The following is a 16,294-nucleotide window of genomic DNA, read 5'->3' as shown; positions in this document are numbered from 1 at the left end:
TGCTCACACTCTTCGTGCTCTTAGCCACTCAGCCATACTCTGTGTTCTCATCCACTCAGTGCTCTCAGTTACTCTCAGTAACCTCATGCCACCTCCCTGCGCAACTATCATCACTCCGTCTATAACTTTGTCGTCACTGTGCAGAAATCTTTCTAAACCTATATTGCTTTTCTGTTGCACTCTGTTATTCGTTTCTCACTCTCTCTCCTATCTACTTTTCTATTGCATTCTTACAATTCCTCTCTCACTCTCTATCTACTATTTACTATATTGTTACTTTTTCTCTTTTCTTTCTACATTGTATATCGGGTAGTGTATCTAGCCACACCGAGTCTGTAATTGTGAGGAAAAATATATGTGTGACTGTAATTTGGACACTCTACCGAGTTACTGCCCTGAAGAGTGGAAAATACTCTCTAGTTATTGCAAGTGTGTTATGTAAGTATCTTGTATAATCTTATGCAACTTAAAGTAATATTTTGCTTAAAAGTTAGGACTACTACATATGTTAATTGGTTTGTTATTGATATATCTCCTTTCCTTATTTTTATATGTTTAATTGTTTATTTACTCGTTAGGTTTGCATACTAATATTTGATAGTTAATTAGATCAATAGTTGCGTTAATAAGATCAAAGTTGCTTTAAATATTGTTCTAAAGGCTAAAACCTTAATCAAATTTACCCTTCAAGACAAGTCCGAGAATTGAAACTAAAAGTCGTCGTGACCCATACTGCCGAAAAAGGCCAGGAAGAGCCGTTGAAAAGGCACAGGGACTATTTCCGATTGACTCAAGTATTCAACCGTTATCTTGAAATGACAAACTTCATTAGGACGCTATCCAATAGAACAACATCTTCATCAAACAGTATATTACGAGTAAAAAATAAGGAAGAAATAATTATAGATAATATTGAAAAATAAATACAAAATTGGAATATACCAAAAGTGCCTATAACTGACATCTATAAGAAAGGTCCATTTGAGTTTAAGTCTAGTTATGCTATTAAAACAGTAGAACAAATATATCTATTACAAATGAACATGAGAGTTTCTAACTTTTATCTGAACGAATGATTCAGAATCATAAATCTAAAGAATATAAATATTTACATATAGAACTTATACAAATAGCAGTAAAACCCTTAACCCGACTAGGATTAAATAATTTTGTTTTGTTATGCTTAAGAGATAGCCGTCATAATAAATTCTTAGATTCTCTATTAGGAATAATGGAATTCAGCTTTTGTAATTGACCCATATACTTTAACTGTTTCCCAAATTTTTCTGTCTCCCTTACAGATCCTAATCTTTTAAAGGTTCTTACCTTAAATATAAAAACCCAAGGGTTTGATATGAACCCTGGATCACAAAACATAGCATTAGTATATAGAATATGCTATAAAGTCATGAATACCTTATGTCCAAATGCCCTACAGATGGATACTAAAGGACGGACAACATTTTTCCAGACCAACATAGAAAAATCTAATACAGTCATACCCAAATCCATAAGTTGGTCCCCAATAATTCTTCCTGAAAATTGGTCTTTACATGATAAAAACCAACAATCTAGAATTTCAATCAATAGAGAACCAGATCAAATAATTGAATATCCTGATGGAGATATAGAAATACAATTCAATTCCAATAGAAAGACTAGGATAAACCTGTCAGAAGGCTCTATACGAACCCCATCTAGGATCTCTATACCCCCTAGGCATTCCACATCATCTATACCTCAAAGACCCATTCTAGATGGATTGACTAGAACAAATAGTAATATTCATAGACCAGTCTATAAAATATATGAACCAAGTTCATCTGATAATGAACCAACACCTTCATATATGGATTTCAATATTCTAACCCTTCAGAAAGAAGAAAGATTTAAAATAGATATAGAAGCACTTAAGAATGATTATCTGTCTGATGAAAATTAAAGAAATTCGTGACTGGTATCTAGCTGAATTCCCTCAGGAATTACTAGACGCTCTTCACAAAAGATTTAATAAGTTTATAAAGAAAAACAAACAATATATAGGATTTTTTTATTGGCCTAGATCTACATTAAGAGATAAGGATATCCCAATCACAGACTTTGGCCTTAACGCCATAGAAAATCAATATCAAGCCTTTCATACTACTGAAGGAGAATAAGTATATAGCATACACCCTCCTGAAAAAAGTCTTCAATTAAAAGGAGCATTGAAAGAAAAACCCGAAAACGAAAGCTTCTCTTTATAAAATAATCCCAAAGGAAACTGTTCATCATACTCATAAAATAGATGTCATACCACACATATTTGAAAAAAAATAATTATATTAATCTTTGCCTACAAACTATTGGAAAACAGACCACTAAAATTGAAAATATAATAATAAATAAATCCCAAAATGTACCTAAAGATAAGGTAATGGATACAAAGAAGGCTGTCTTACTCAAACCACCTCCAGAACTCAACAAGGAATAGTTTAGCTTGGATGGAATAAAAACGAAAGAAGAAAATAAAGATCTAATTGATGAGTTAGTAAAACAGCTAGCCAAACTAAGTATAAAAGGAAAAGGAGTTGTCATGGAACAAGAAGCTATGGTTCTGCAAGAAAAAGAATTAACCAATAATGAAATTCAAGAAATGGAGGATGCCTTCAAAGAAGAAAATCTTGAAATTAATAGGATAGATTATGGGAGAAAATTTAGACCAACATTGTAGACTAGGATGTATCACCCAAGACCAACCCCTGTGGATATCCAGTTCGAAGAAGACTTAATTTCAAGTATCGCATCCTACTCAGGGAGCACCATAGTTAATTGGAATATAGATGGAATGTCTGATCATCGAATACTAGATACCATGAAACATATGACCATGTACGCGACGACGTGTAAGATAAGTGGGAATCATGATCATGAAATAGCTAAGGCCATCGTATGTGGTTTTACTGGATGGTTAAGAGGATGGTGGGACTTTCACATAGACGAAACCACCAGAGGAGAAATACTTGCTGCCACTACACAGTGGACAGTAAAAAATGAATTTGGACAAGATATACCAAATAGTGAAAGTGATGCAGTAAATACTCTAATATATACGATAACTCTCCAATTTGTACGGAGTATTACTTTGCTTGATGCCAGATCAGAAGATCTTTTGTCCAATCTTAGGTGCCCAATGTTGTCCCATTATAAATAGTATAAAGACGAATTTTTTCTCGGCTCCTTTCCAGAGAAGATGGTAAATCCGATCATTGGAAAGAAAAATTTATTGCTGGATTACCTCATCTCTTTACCTAAAAAGTTAAGACAAGATTGAAAAATAAAAATGGAGGAATAATCCCATACTCTCTTTATACACTAGGAGAACTGTCTGCTGAAATATGCGCAGAAGGATTAGCTCTGTGTACAGACCTAAAATTAAAGAGACAACTAGATAAACAAAAAATGACAGGCAAAAAAGAATAGGGTGACTTTTATTAACAGTTTGGATATAACACCCTGTCTATGACCCACAAAACTGATAGAAAAAAGTATAAAAATAAACAATACAAATCTAATCATATGAGGAATACTAAAGAAAAGTTTACTAGAAAATTTGCTCCTAAAAATAATTTTAAGAAATATAAAGGAAAAAGAAGGATACCTGTTTGTTATAACTGTGGTAAGGTAGGACATTATAAAAATAAGTGCAGAATAAAAAAGAAAATTAATGCCTTACAAGTTGAGGAAAATATCAAAAGTCAGCTCTATCAAATATTACAAATAGAAGAAGAATCTGATGGAAGTTCTTCCAGTTCTAATACTGAACCACTTGTTGGAGAAAAATAGAGGATGAAAATCTAATATTCAATAGTTCTGACTCTGAAGAAGAAAATAATAATTGCTTCTACAATACATTCTCCAAAGAAGTGAATTTGATCATATAAATAATAGACAAAATAACAGATCCAGAAACAAAGAAAGAAGCCTTAATCCAATATATTCAAATAGCTAAAACAAATAAAAAAACCCCGTTCTCTTATTAGAGAACAAGAGGATTATAGTTTTGCAAGGATTCTTAGAAGAATTGATAATAAACATAATAATCAAAGGGAACCATCAATCGCCGAATTAAAATATGAAATAAACGAGGTCCGAAATGAATTGATAACCTTAAAAAACAGAATACAGGTTTTAGAATTAACATCTAACCTACAAAATACTCCTGAAAATATAGATGAGGAGTTAGAATTTGATAATATTATAAACAATTATAAAAGGCCTCTATCCCCTATAAGTGAGAAACTAGAATCCTCTAATACTATACAATATGATAATTATGTAAATTTACTCGATAAAATAATCACACAAAATGGTTTACATTAGTAAAAATAATAGTTCATAAATAATACAGTTTTCAAACCTTAGCATTAATAGATTAAGGTGCAGACCTAAATTGTATAAATGAGGGATTAGTCCCTACAAAATATTTTAGTAAAACAACTCAAATATTGAATACAGCAGATGGAAGTAAATTAATCATAAATTATAAACTGTCTAATACTGCAGTTTGTAACGATGGAAATTGTTTCGAAATGCCTTTTATAATGGTAAAAGGATTAAGTCAGGCAGTAATTCTTGAAACACCATTTTTCAATCTATTATACCCACTCAAAATAGATAGTTCAGGAATTGAGGCTAATATAGAGGGCCACAATGTAAAATTTGAATTTATTGATAAACCAAAAATTAGAGAAATTAATAGTGCTAAAGAAATTATATCCAATAAAAAAAAATTTATGTGTCATTTAAAAGAATAATTAAAATACAAAATAATTGAAGAAAAACTTTCTATACCTGAGAATATAAAACTTATTGAGGAAATTAAAAGAAAAATAGAAAGTGAAATTTGTGCAGAATTGCCAAATACCTTTTGGAATAGGCAAAAGCATATTGTAAGATTGCCATATGAGACAGATTTCTATAAAGGCAAAATACCTACAAAAGCAAGACCAATACAAATGAATTCTCGACTTTTAAAAATATGTAAAAATGAAATTGATGATTTGTTACAGAAACAGCTTATCAGGAAAAGTTCTTCCCCATGGAACTGCTCAGCATTCTACGTTGAAAAGGCCTCTGAAAAAGAAAGAGGGGCTCCACGATTGGTAATAAATTATAAACCCCTTAATAAGGTTCTTATATGGATAAGGTATCTTATCCCCAATAAAAAGGATTTGCTTGATAGGTTGGTCAATGCTTGTATTTTTTCCAAATTCGATTTAAAATCAGGATATTGGCAGATCCAGATTGCTGAACAAGATAGATATAAAACTTCCTTCAACGTTCCTTTTGCACAATTTGAATGGAACGTCATATCTTTTGGACTAAAAAATTCTCCTTCTGAATTTCAAAATATTATGAATGATATCTTTAATCCTTAAATGAAATTTATGATTGTTTATATAGATGAGGTCCTAATATTTTCTGAAAACATTGAACAACATTTCAAACATATAAATGTTTTCATTAAAGCTATAAAGGATGCAGGACTTGTAGTATCGGCTAAGAAAATTAGCCTCTGCCAAACAAAAATAAGATTTATAGGGCATAATATTTTCCAAGGAAAAATAGTTCCAATTGATAGGGCAATTGAGTTTGCTGATAAATTCCCAGATATAATTTTGGACAAAACCGAACTTCAAAGATTTCTAAGATGTCTTAACTACATTGTCGATTTTTATAAAGAACTGGCCATAGATGCTAAACCTTTATTTCAAAGGTTGAAAAAGAATCTACCAAAGTAGACGAATGAACATACCTTGGCTGTTAAGAAAATAAAAATAAAAGCTAAGGAATTGCCTTGCCTTACACTCTCTAATCCTAATGCATTTAAAATAATTGAATGTGATGCTTCTGAAATATGATTAGGAGGAATTTTAAAACAAAAGATTTCAGAAAAAGAACAATTAGTTAGATTCACCTCACGAGCTTGGAACCAAATACAGCAAAATTATTCTACGGGTAAAAAGGAAGTTTTGGCTATTGTCTATTGTTTCACCAAGTTCTAAAGTGATCTTCTCAACCAAAAATTTCTTATACGAACTGATTGTAAAGCCGCAAAAGATATCCTTAATAAATATGTAAAGAATCTAGTGTCAAAACAGATTTTTGCACGATGGCAAGCAATATTATCCTCTTTTGAATTCGAAAAAGATATCATCTTTTGAATTCGCAATATTATCCTCTTTTGAATTCGCAAAAGATATCCTCTTTTGAATTCGAACCGCACGGTAAATTTGGACGGTGATGGGGGTAGATGAAATCACTGTTTATTTTTCCTATAGGCGTTGCGTAAAGTTTTCCACATATATATATATATATATATATATATATATATATATATATATATATATATATATATGGAAATGATCCAATGCAACAATTATATAGTAGTATAATGCAACCACACGTCTAGAAAACCATATTTTTGACATTTGTATGATCCCAAATTTTGTACACACATTCTCTTCATCCTCATAATCAATCCTACAAAGAAAAAAAATTTCAATTTGTGCCCTAGATATGGTCGAAATCAGTACCCATCTTGTACACACATTCTCTTCATCCTCATAATCAATCCTACAAAGAAAAAAAAATTCAATTTGGGCCCTAGATATGGTCAAAATTAGTACCCATCCAACAATAAATCTCAACCATCCATTTGGTAAATTTCAAGATCTAGGCCTTAACAAATTTAAAATCACTTTTTTCTTTTCAAGCATTATTAACCTAATGATGATAACTCTATATAAAAACTTTGAGAATAAAAAAATGCTTATGAGGCCTATATCTAACCATCTCAATAAAATAGACGGCTTATATTAATTGGGCTAGATTTAAAACTTTCTAGAGCATTTTTTCAAAATTTTCTTTTTTTTTTATTGTTCTTCAGAATGAAAATAGTGTACATTTAAAAATTCGTATCAAACAAATGTCTCTAACATAGTTTTTGAAGATACTTGCATTATACTACTATATAACTGTTGCATGAAATCATTCCCTCTATATATGGGTACGGTTTGTATAGAGCCTAGGCTCTAAACAATCAAATTAGAGCCTACCTTCAAATAGTGTCGGAAAAGGTGGTTTTAATATTGAAAATCTTTGTGATAGCCTTAAAATATATATTCATATTTATTTATAAAGTTTAAAGCTTCAAAAATAGTATAAATCAACATATCTGTGTAAACTTGAAAATCTTGAAAATTGACGGTCCAAAAATGTATTACAAAATACATTATTTCCAAAACTTGAAATCCATTTTTTTCTTATGTCCATGCATATTGATGTCGAGATTATTGATTTAAAGATATTTCGGCATCAAAACAACCTCTTCTAGTGAAATTTTTTATGTAGGCTCAAATTTGATTGTCTAGAGCCTCGGCTCTATATAAACTTTTCCCTGTATATATATATATATATATGAGCAATGATTTCATGCAACCGTTGTATAGTAATATGATGCTACAGCCTTAAAAAACCATCTTATGGCCATTTGTTTGATCCAAAATTTGAAATATATACTCTTTTTATTCTAATGAACAATTTGAAAGAAAAATTTGAAGACACAACTTAGAAAATATTTTTTTAGCTCGATTAACTAGGCCGTTCATTTTGGTAAGATGCTTAGATCTAGGCCTTAGAAGGATTTTTACATTTCCAACTTTTTTGTTATTGAGATGAAGAGAGTGTGTGTGCAAAATTTGAGGTCATACAAATACCACAAACATGATTTTCTAGAAGTGTCGTTTCATTATACTATGATACAACCGTTGCATTAGATCAGCGCTCTATATATATATATATATATATATATATATATATATATATATATATATATATATATATATATATATATATATATATATATAAAAGAAGTGATCTAATGCAACGGTTGCATTATAATGTGATGCACCGACGTATTGGCAAAATTTAAGCCATTAGATAAATTACAATCCAATGGTTGAGGTTGAAGTCAAATTTAAATTTTTTACGAGACTTTCTCCATTTCGGCCTTTGCCAATTCAAATTTACAATATTTTAATATCCCACCTGACAATATTAGTGATATCACGACACATTGTCAGCCCATCTTTCTCTCTCTCTCTCTCTCTCTCTATCTATTTTGGGGTCTCTCTCTCTCTACGACCATGCCCCTCTCTCAATAATATTATGTTTATTTCTGTCTCTGCTAAAGTGCTCTCTCCATCTCTCTATGTGGAAACACCATGAAGCTCTCTCTAATACTTCACAATACCAAGAAGGTCACTCGAGGAAGGAGCGTCATCATCACATAAGGTTGCTCAAGGAGGAAGCCTCACTCTCTCTTCTATTTTGGAGTTTCTCTCTTTGATTTAGGTATATTTCTCTTCTGCCTCTCTCTCTCATGGATTTTGGGTTTCTTTCTCTCGCTGCGAAACTGCCCACTCTCCATTCGATTTTGGATTTCTTTATCACACTGTAGAATTACCTTTCTCTCTCTTTGATTCTAGGTTTCTTTCTCTCTTGGCAAAATTGCTTCTCTCTCTTCGAATTTGGGGTTTCTTTCTCTTTCTCTGGTGAAAATCCCCACTACAGAGGGTCGTAGAAGCCTCTATCACTCAAGGTATGCTTTCTCTCTCCTCCTTTCATATACCTATGAGAGTTCATGTAGATTTTATCTGCAAGTGTTTCTCTCTCAAAAATCTCTACCTCCGTCTCTCTGTCTCTCAAGTTTTTTTGAGAAGTCTCTCTCTAGCTCGCAGGAGAAGTTTGGACAATTTATATTTGCAAAATGCTCAATTGATAGAATGCCACATCATTTTGTGGGAGGTTATATACATTTTTGGGTATTGAAAATTTTTCTCAGAATTTGATGTATTCTTCAGAAACCAAGTTTGAAAATATTGTAATTGTGTATGCTTCAGAATCCATAATTTGATGCATTTTGATGCATTCTCCTGTAGGTGTGTTGGTATTTAGATTTTATGAATCTAAAGGGAAGTGCCATGTCTTTTAGCATTATTTAAGGTATTTTTATGTATTCTCTAGAAGTCTCAAGCCATTGATTTTTTTCTCATCATTTATTGATAGAGAGGATTCATGTTTAATACTTTGCACATACAATTGTGACTAGGTGTTTAATACTTTGCACATACAATTCTGAATTTCAAATTGCAGAGGATACGAAGAATGGGTCCAATGCAATAATTGATGTAGATGGTAGAAGTCACCCTTCAATGCGCTTTGGTTCGTGCTGGAGAGGATAAAAAGAAAATGGAGCTACAGTTTGCGAAGTTGTAGAGGATAAAAGAAAGGTCCTTTTTTTTATCTATTCAAATCTCTCAACAATCTCTCCTCATGGGTATGGATATGGTAAAAATGGTTCCAGTTCCATTCTTGGGGAGCTTAATTGGCCGTTACAGGTTATAAAACATGGAGTTTTGCCATTTGGGGTACTGAGAAAACCACCCAAAATCCCTCATTTCTATATCTCTACCAAATTTTGATCATGGGTTCTTCATGTATTATTAATATTTGATCTGTTTGGTTCTCAAACATCTTGTTTGGTGGGGATTAGTTAGAATTATGATGGTGAATTAGAATGCCAGGACTATGAATGTGTACTGTGTAATTTATGTTGCATATTAAAAGTTTTGGCTTCTTGGGCATTTTATGTTCTCCTGGTTTTTGTTTGAATCCAAGCATTGGATTATTGTGGATTTTTCTTATAGGATAGTTTATTGATTGGAAACTTGGAATAGGATTAAAGAATCAGGGTCTCTTGGGCTTGATTAAAGTTGGTTACATTAGTTTTCTCAATCTGAACTACGTTGTTCAATGGGGGTATTGGGTTGAATGAATGGATTAAGAGCATGTATTTCTCTTGATTAAAGTTGGTTACATCAGCTTGGTATGCTTTTCTCTTTGGGCACCATGGATTAAAAGCATGTATTTTAGAAACCCAGTATTTTGGGGTTATTTTTATTTTGGTAGTACAATATTTTGAGTTGCTCTTGTGCAGTATTTGCATTTGATACTAAAAAATTTAGATCTTTATCGAGATTGTTCTTCAGTCATTTTTTAGGTCAATAGATCTTCTTTGCTGCCACTTTTTTATACAAACAAAAATCAACTAACCAAAAAAATGTAGCGGGCAGTTCAGATATATACTTTTGTGATCAAATTTGATTGCTTTTGATTAACAAAAATGAATAAAACACATTGAAATCTGCTGCAAATAACAAGATGATTAAAAGGAATTTACCATCATTAAATTTTCTCACAAACTGGAGCATGGATCTCACAAAAAAATTCAGCACAAAAATGTTGTAGAAAATCAACACCAATTGATTTTATTTTGTATCAATTTGAGTCTTGAGCCTTGATCTTATTGCAAAATATTTTTACAAGTCTCAAATAATTTTAGATCAAATCAAGCTTGCTTGATGACAATAAAACTCATCAAAAAACATGAATATAAGTTTGCTTGATGACAAGACGATAAAAAATAAATTCTCATCATTGAATTTTATCACAAACATGATCTCATCTATTGATGCTATTTTTCTGCTGAAAATTTTAGTAAAAAAAATCTAGAGAAATCAACACCAATTGTTTTGATTTTGTATTAATTTGAGTCTTGATCTTGCTGCAAAATTTTTTTACAAGTCTCACATAATTTTAGAACAAATAAAGTATTGAAAACGAGATCATCGGGTTTTGATTGTGATAATTTTAGTGATCAGAGTGAACCAAATACCCATTTGGAGTTCACCAAAATGAAAAACCAAACGAGAGAGAGAGAAAGGGAGAGATTCACATTTTTGTTATATTATAATGCAAAGTAGAAACAAATTTCATCCATTATAATGTAAAAGAGATCATCATGCTGTGATTGTGATGATTTCAGATGATCCAAGTGAACCAAACTCCAATTTGGAACCATGAGAGAGAGAGAGATTCACATTTTTATTACATTGACAAAATAGAAACAAAATATAACCATTGTAATACGAACGAGATCATCAGGTTTCTACAATGGGGAGTTCCAACAGAGAGAGAAAGAAACCTAGAATCGAAAAGAGAGAGAGGGAGAGACTGCTCCGCAAAAACAGAGAAAAAGAAACCCAAAATAGAAGAGAGACATTTTACCGAGCGAGACCCAAAATCGAAGAGAAAGAAAGAGATGTAGCTTCACAAAAAGCAACCCAAAATCAAATAAAAAAAAGAGACCAAAATCGAAGAGAGAGAAAGACCCCAAAATCAACGATAGAGAGAGAAGGGGGCTTGTGTGAGCTTCTTCCTTGAGCGACCGTCGCTTCTTCCTTGAGCGACCTTCGCTTCTTCCTCAAGCGAGCTTCCTGGTATTGGGCAGTATAGAGAAAGCTTCCTAGTGTTCCCCAGAGAGAGAGAGCAATTTGGCAAAGAGAGAAATAAACCCAAAAATAGAAGAGAGAGGTATGGACTTCCTCCTTGAGCGACCTTTGATGATGGCGCTCCCTCATCGAGCAACCTTCCTGGTATTAGTAAGTATTAGAGAGAGCTTCCTAGTGTTTCGACATGAGAAAAGCACTTCGCAGAGAGAGAAATAAACATGAAATTGATAAAGAGAGACATGTTCGCAGAGAGAGATAAACTTCAAAATAGAGAGAGATAGGCCTGACAATGTGTCAGGCTATCATTATACTGTCAGGTGGGATATTAAAATATTATAAATTTGAATTGGAAAAGGCTGGAACGGGAAAAGTTGTTTAAAACATTCTAAAATTGACTTCAATCTCAGCCATTGGATTGTAGTTGATCTAATGGCTTAAATTATGCCAACACATCATCGCATCATATTGCAATCGTTGCAACAGATCATATATATATATATATATATATTATTAATGATCCTACGAGACCCTCACACACCCATGTGAGCAGGACCCCAAGGGATCACCATTAAATTTGCCACAAATCTCTAAAAAAGTCAAGTCTCACACTCAATAGATAATTTTTCTAGAGATCTGTGTCAAATTTAATGGTGATCCTTTAGAGTCCTACACCCTTGGGTATGGGAGGGTCTCATAGGATCATTACTTATATAGGGAATGATTTCATACAATGGTTGTATAGTAATATTGTGCAACAACCTTCAAAATTATGTTAAGCCCATTTGTTTAATCCAAATTTTAACATATACACTCTTTTCATTCTAATGAATAATCACAAAAAAGAAAACTTTGATAACGCAACTTAGAAAGTATCTTTTTAGCTATCCATTTTAGTGAGACACTTAGATCAAGGCATTAGAATGACTTTTTTTCTTTCTAAATTTTTTAGATAATTTTATTATCATTAAATTAACAATATTAAAAAAAAAAAATTTGAATTTATAAAGGCCTAGATCTTGAAATTCATCAAATGGACGGTCTTGATTCATTATTGGAGGAGACTCATTTTTACAATATATAAGGTGCAAATTGGGTTTTTTTTTTTAGATTGATTATTGAGATGAAGAGAGTGTGTATGCAAAATTTTGGGATATATATATATATATATATATAAGCCCAACGACCTAGATTGAATCTAGGACGATCTGATAAACACTGATGTCAGGTAGTATTTTAATTTTAATTTTTTTTCTACAAATCCAAATCACTTGAAATTTTAGGCGTATGTTTTTCTCATTAAGCAGCACCTAATAAAAATATAAAAAAAAAATTTCACGAAAACAATAAGACTAAAATACCTTTGAAACTTTTTGGGGATATTTTGGTCAATTTATTTTATGTAAAATATTTTTTTGATATTTTTCGAAGGTTCACCTATTTTTTATGTACACAAGCTTCAAATTTCAAGTGATTTGGATTTGTTGAAAAAATATTAAAATTCAAATACTACCTAGCATCCGTGATCGTCAAATCGGCCCAAATTCAATCTTAACCGTTGGGCTCATTTTTTCTTATGAGCTAGTAGGCTCACCCTAGCGTACGGTTATATAGTAGTATAATGCAGCAACCTTCAAAAACCATGTTATGGCCATTTGTTTGATCCAAATTTTGAAATATATACTCTTTTCATTCTAATGAACAATCACAAAAAATAAAAATTTGAAAACACAACCGAAAAAAATATTTTTTTAGCCCAATTAACATAGGCCGTTCATTTGGTGAGATGCTTAGATCTAGGTCTTAGAATAATTTTTTTATTTCCAATTTTTTGGATAGCTTTATTATCATTAGATGAACAATATTAAAAGAGAAAAAAGAGCGATTTTGAGTTTATAAAGGCTAAGATCTTGAAATTCACCAAATAAATGGTCTGAATTCGTTTTTGGAGGGGACTCATTTTGACCATATCTAGGGTTCAAATTGAATTTTTTTTTTTAGGATTGATTATTGAGATGAAGAGTGTGTGTTTACAATATTTTGGGTCATACAAATACCACAAACATGGTTTTCTAGAAGTGTGTTGCATTATACTATGATACAACAACCATTGCAGGAAATCATTGCCCATATATATATATATATATATATATATATATATATATAAGGTTTGTCTAGAGTTAACAACCCCTAAAAATACAAAGGCTCAAGTTAGAAGGGCTTGTAATCGGTGTATTTGTCAAAACAATTATTAATTTTTCATTAAAAAATTATTTAAATAGGTAACTTTACTATTTAGCAATGGCAAATTTGAAATTTTCATAAAGTACATTGACATTTTGGCAGTTTGTCCTTGAAACTTTAATTGTATAGTGCCCTTATCTTTTAGTTAAAATTTCAATTTTACCCCTTATAGAGATGATAAAAATATCATTTGTCTTGAAGTAATATTTACAAATTTGCTTATAAAAATAACTTTTTTAAAAAAATAGATAACAAAATTAATAAATCCATTATTCATAAGTGCCTTATCTTTAACTTTGGTAATTTGAAGGGTTGTGAAGTTTAGAATATCCTATATATATATATATATATATATATGGAAAAGATGAGATTAGCCCACTAGCTCATAGGAACTTATGAGCTCAACGGTCCAAATTGATTTTGAACCGATCTGACGATCACAGATGTCCGATAGTGTTTGAATTTTAGTTTTTTTTTCTACAAATCCAAATCACTTGAAATTTTAGGCGTGTGTTCATAAAAAATAGGTAAATCTTCAAAAAATATCAAAAAAATATTTTGCATGAAATAAATAGACCAAAATACCCCTGAACAGTTTCGGGAGGTATTTTAGTCATTTTGTTCTTCATGAATAATTTTTTTATATTTTTATTAAATGCGTCTTGATGAGAAGAACACACACTTAAAATTTTCAAATAATTTGGATATGTAAAAAAAACAACAAAATTCAAATACTACTGAACATCTATGATCATCAGATCGATCCAAATTCAATCTGAATATTTACACATCTGTTCGTATAAGCTATTAAGCTAATCCCATATTTCCCAATAAATAAATATATGTATATATATATAATGGTTTGCTCAACGGGTCGCGCCGGTGCGCCGAACAGCTCGATGAGCATGTCGCAATTGAACGGTTAGATGAGCGAGAGAGCGTTATTAAAATTTGGAATGGTGTTGGCAGTGAGTACTCAGGGTTGTCTCTCTCTCATCTCACCCTCTCTCATTCGCGCTCTGCTCTCTGTAAATGAAACCTGAGGCAATCTCTCTCTCTCTACTGAGCAAGGGAGATTAGACCCCCCCTCTCTCTCTACTGAGCAAGGGAGATTATAACCCCCCTCTCTCTCTACTGAGAACGCTCCATCTCTTCCTCAGAGCACAACGAAGCACAACGAGGCAACCTCTCTCTCTGCTGAGATAGCGAAATAAAACCCCTCTCTCTATGCTGAGAAATCTCTATCTCTTTCTCAGAGCACAAAGACAGGGCACAAAGAAGCACATTTCAAAGTTGCCCTGGTTGTACCATTAGGGCATCTCTCTCTCTCTACATAGCACAACGAAGGTCTGGAATAATGCATTACTGGTTTCATTTTAGGGCTTTCAGTTTAGGGCTTTTTCTTCATTGTGGTTTGGGGCTTTTTCTTCATTGTAGTTTTTGAGGGGAAGTTTACTTGTATTCTCATGAGATTTAGTTTCTGAGAGGAAGTTCACTTCGTGTTCATAGGGTTTAGTTTTTTATCAGAGGGGAGTCATTTATCTCTCCCTTTGTAGTTTTCTAGTGGAGGGCAGCAATTTCTCTCTTTCCTGGCTTTCTCCACTCTTTCCTAATTCTTCATTGTATTATCAGTACTGTCACATACAGATAAAGGCAGCTACGTATTTCTTGTTGTTCATTCGTATATTTTCTTGTTTCGTATAAAAATTCTGCTAATACACTTGTGCTGCTGTGTATATACTCTTCATTGTATTTTGGTTAGACTGGTTCTGTTTAATGCACATAGAAGTGTATATAGATGTACATCTTCGGGGCACTGTTGATAAACCTATGGGCACTGTTTTTTTCCTCAACTTACATATTTTGCATTATATATTAGTAATGGAACATAGATACTCCCCAGCGTATGGTATTATACCGCATTTTCTTGTTATTCATTCATATATTTTCTTGTTTCGTATAAAAATTCTGCTAATAATTTCATTATGGTTTTGATGTTTATATATGTTTTTGTTCTGATACAACTCTTTTTGTGCATCTTCTGCTCCGAGATGATTTATGCTATGAACGAGACATTTTAAGTGAAGCACAATAAATATAATTATTTGATAATGTAATTTGAGAGCCTTACAATTTTGTCAAACACTCTTAACATATGTTTCATGGGAGCCTGATGTCTGGTATACTGCTACATTTGGCTATGGAGCCTACTTTTTTTTTGTTTTTAGATGATTATTGAGTTAAGTTGGCCGTTTTTGGACCCAAAAATTATTATCAGCGGGTTGAGGATGGTGAGGGTGTTTGGAATACAATATTTCCATTACCTTTTACTGACTTACTGTACACTTGATATGTTTTCTCCTTTACGCAGATTTTACAATTAGAAAAACGATTGCAGGATCAATACTGATAAGGCCAAAGGAAGTAAACTTTATAGATGTGGGAATCAAGGAGAGCCGTCACTTACCCTTATGTGATGGGTGCTGCAGAGAGCTTAGGGTGAGATGGGAGAGCGGGAGTGAGGTTGCTACAGAGAGCTGAGGGTTTGGGGTATTGAAGCCCCAACTGTGAGTGAAAGTACTGATAATACAATGCAGAACCAGGAAAGAGTGGAGAAAGCTAGGAAAGGGAGAAATCGCTGCCCTCCACTAGAAAAT

Source organism: Amborella trichopoda, chromosome 1 (genome assembly GCF_054954075.1).
Source record: "Amborella trichopoda isolate Santa Cruz 75 chromosome 1, AtrichopodaSantaCruz75HAP2 v2.0, whole genome shotgun sequence".
Lineage (NCBI taxonomy): Eukaryota > Viridiplantae > Streptophyta > Magnoliopsida > Amborellales > Amborellaceae > Amborella > Amborella trichopoda.
This window is presented reverse-complemented; position numbering follows the sequence as displayed.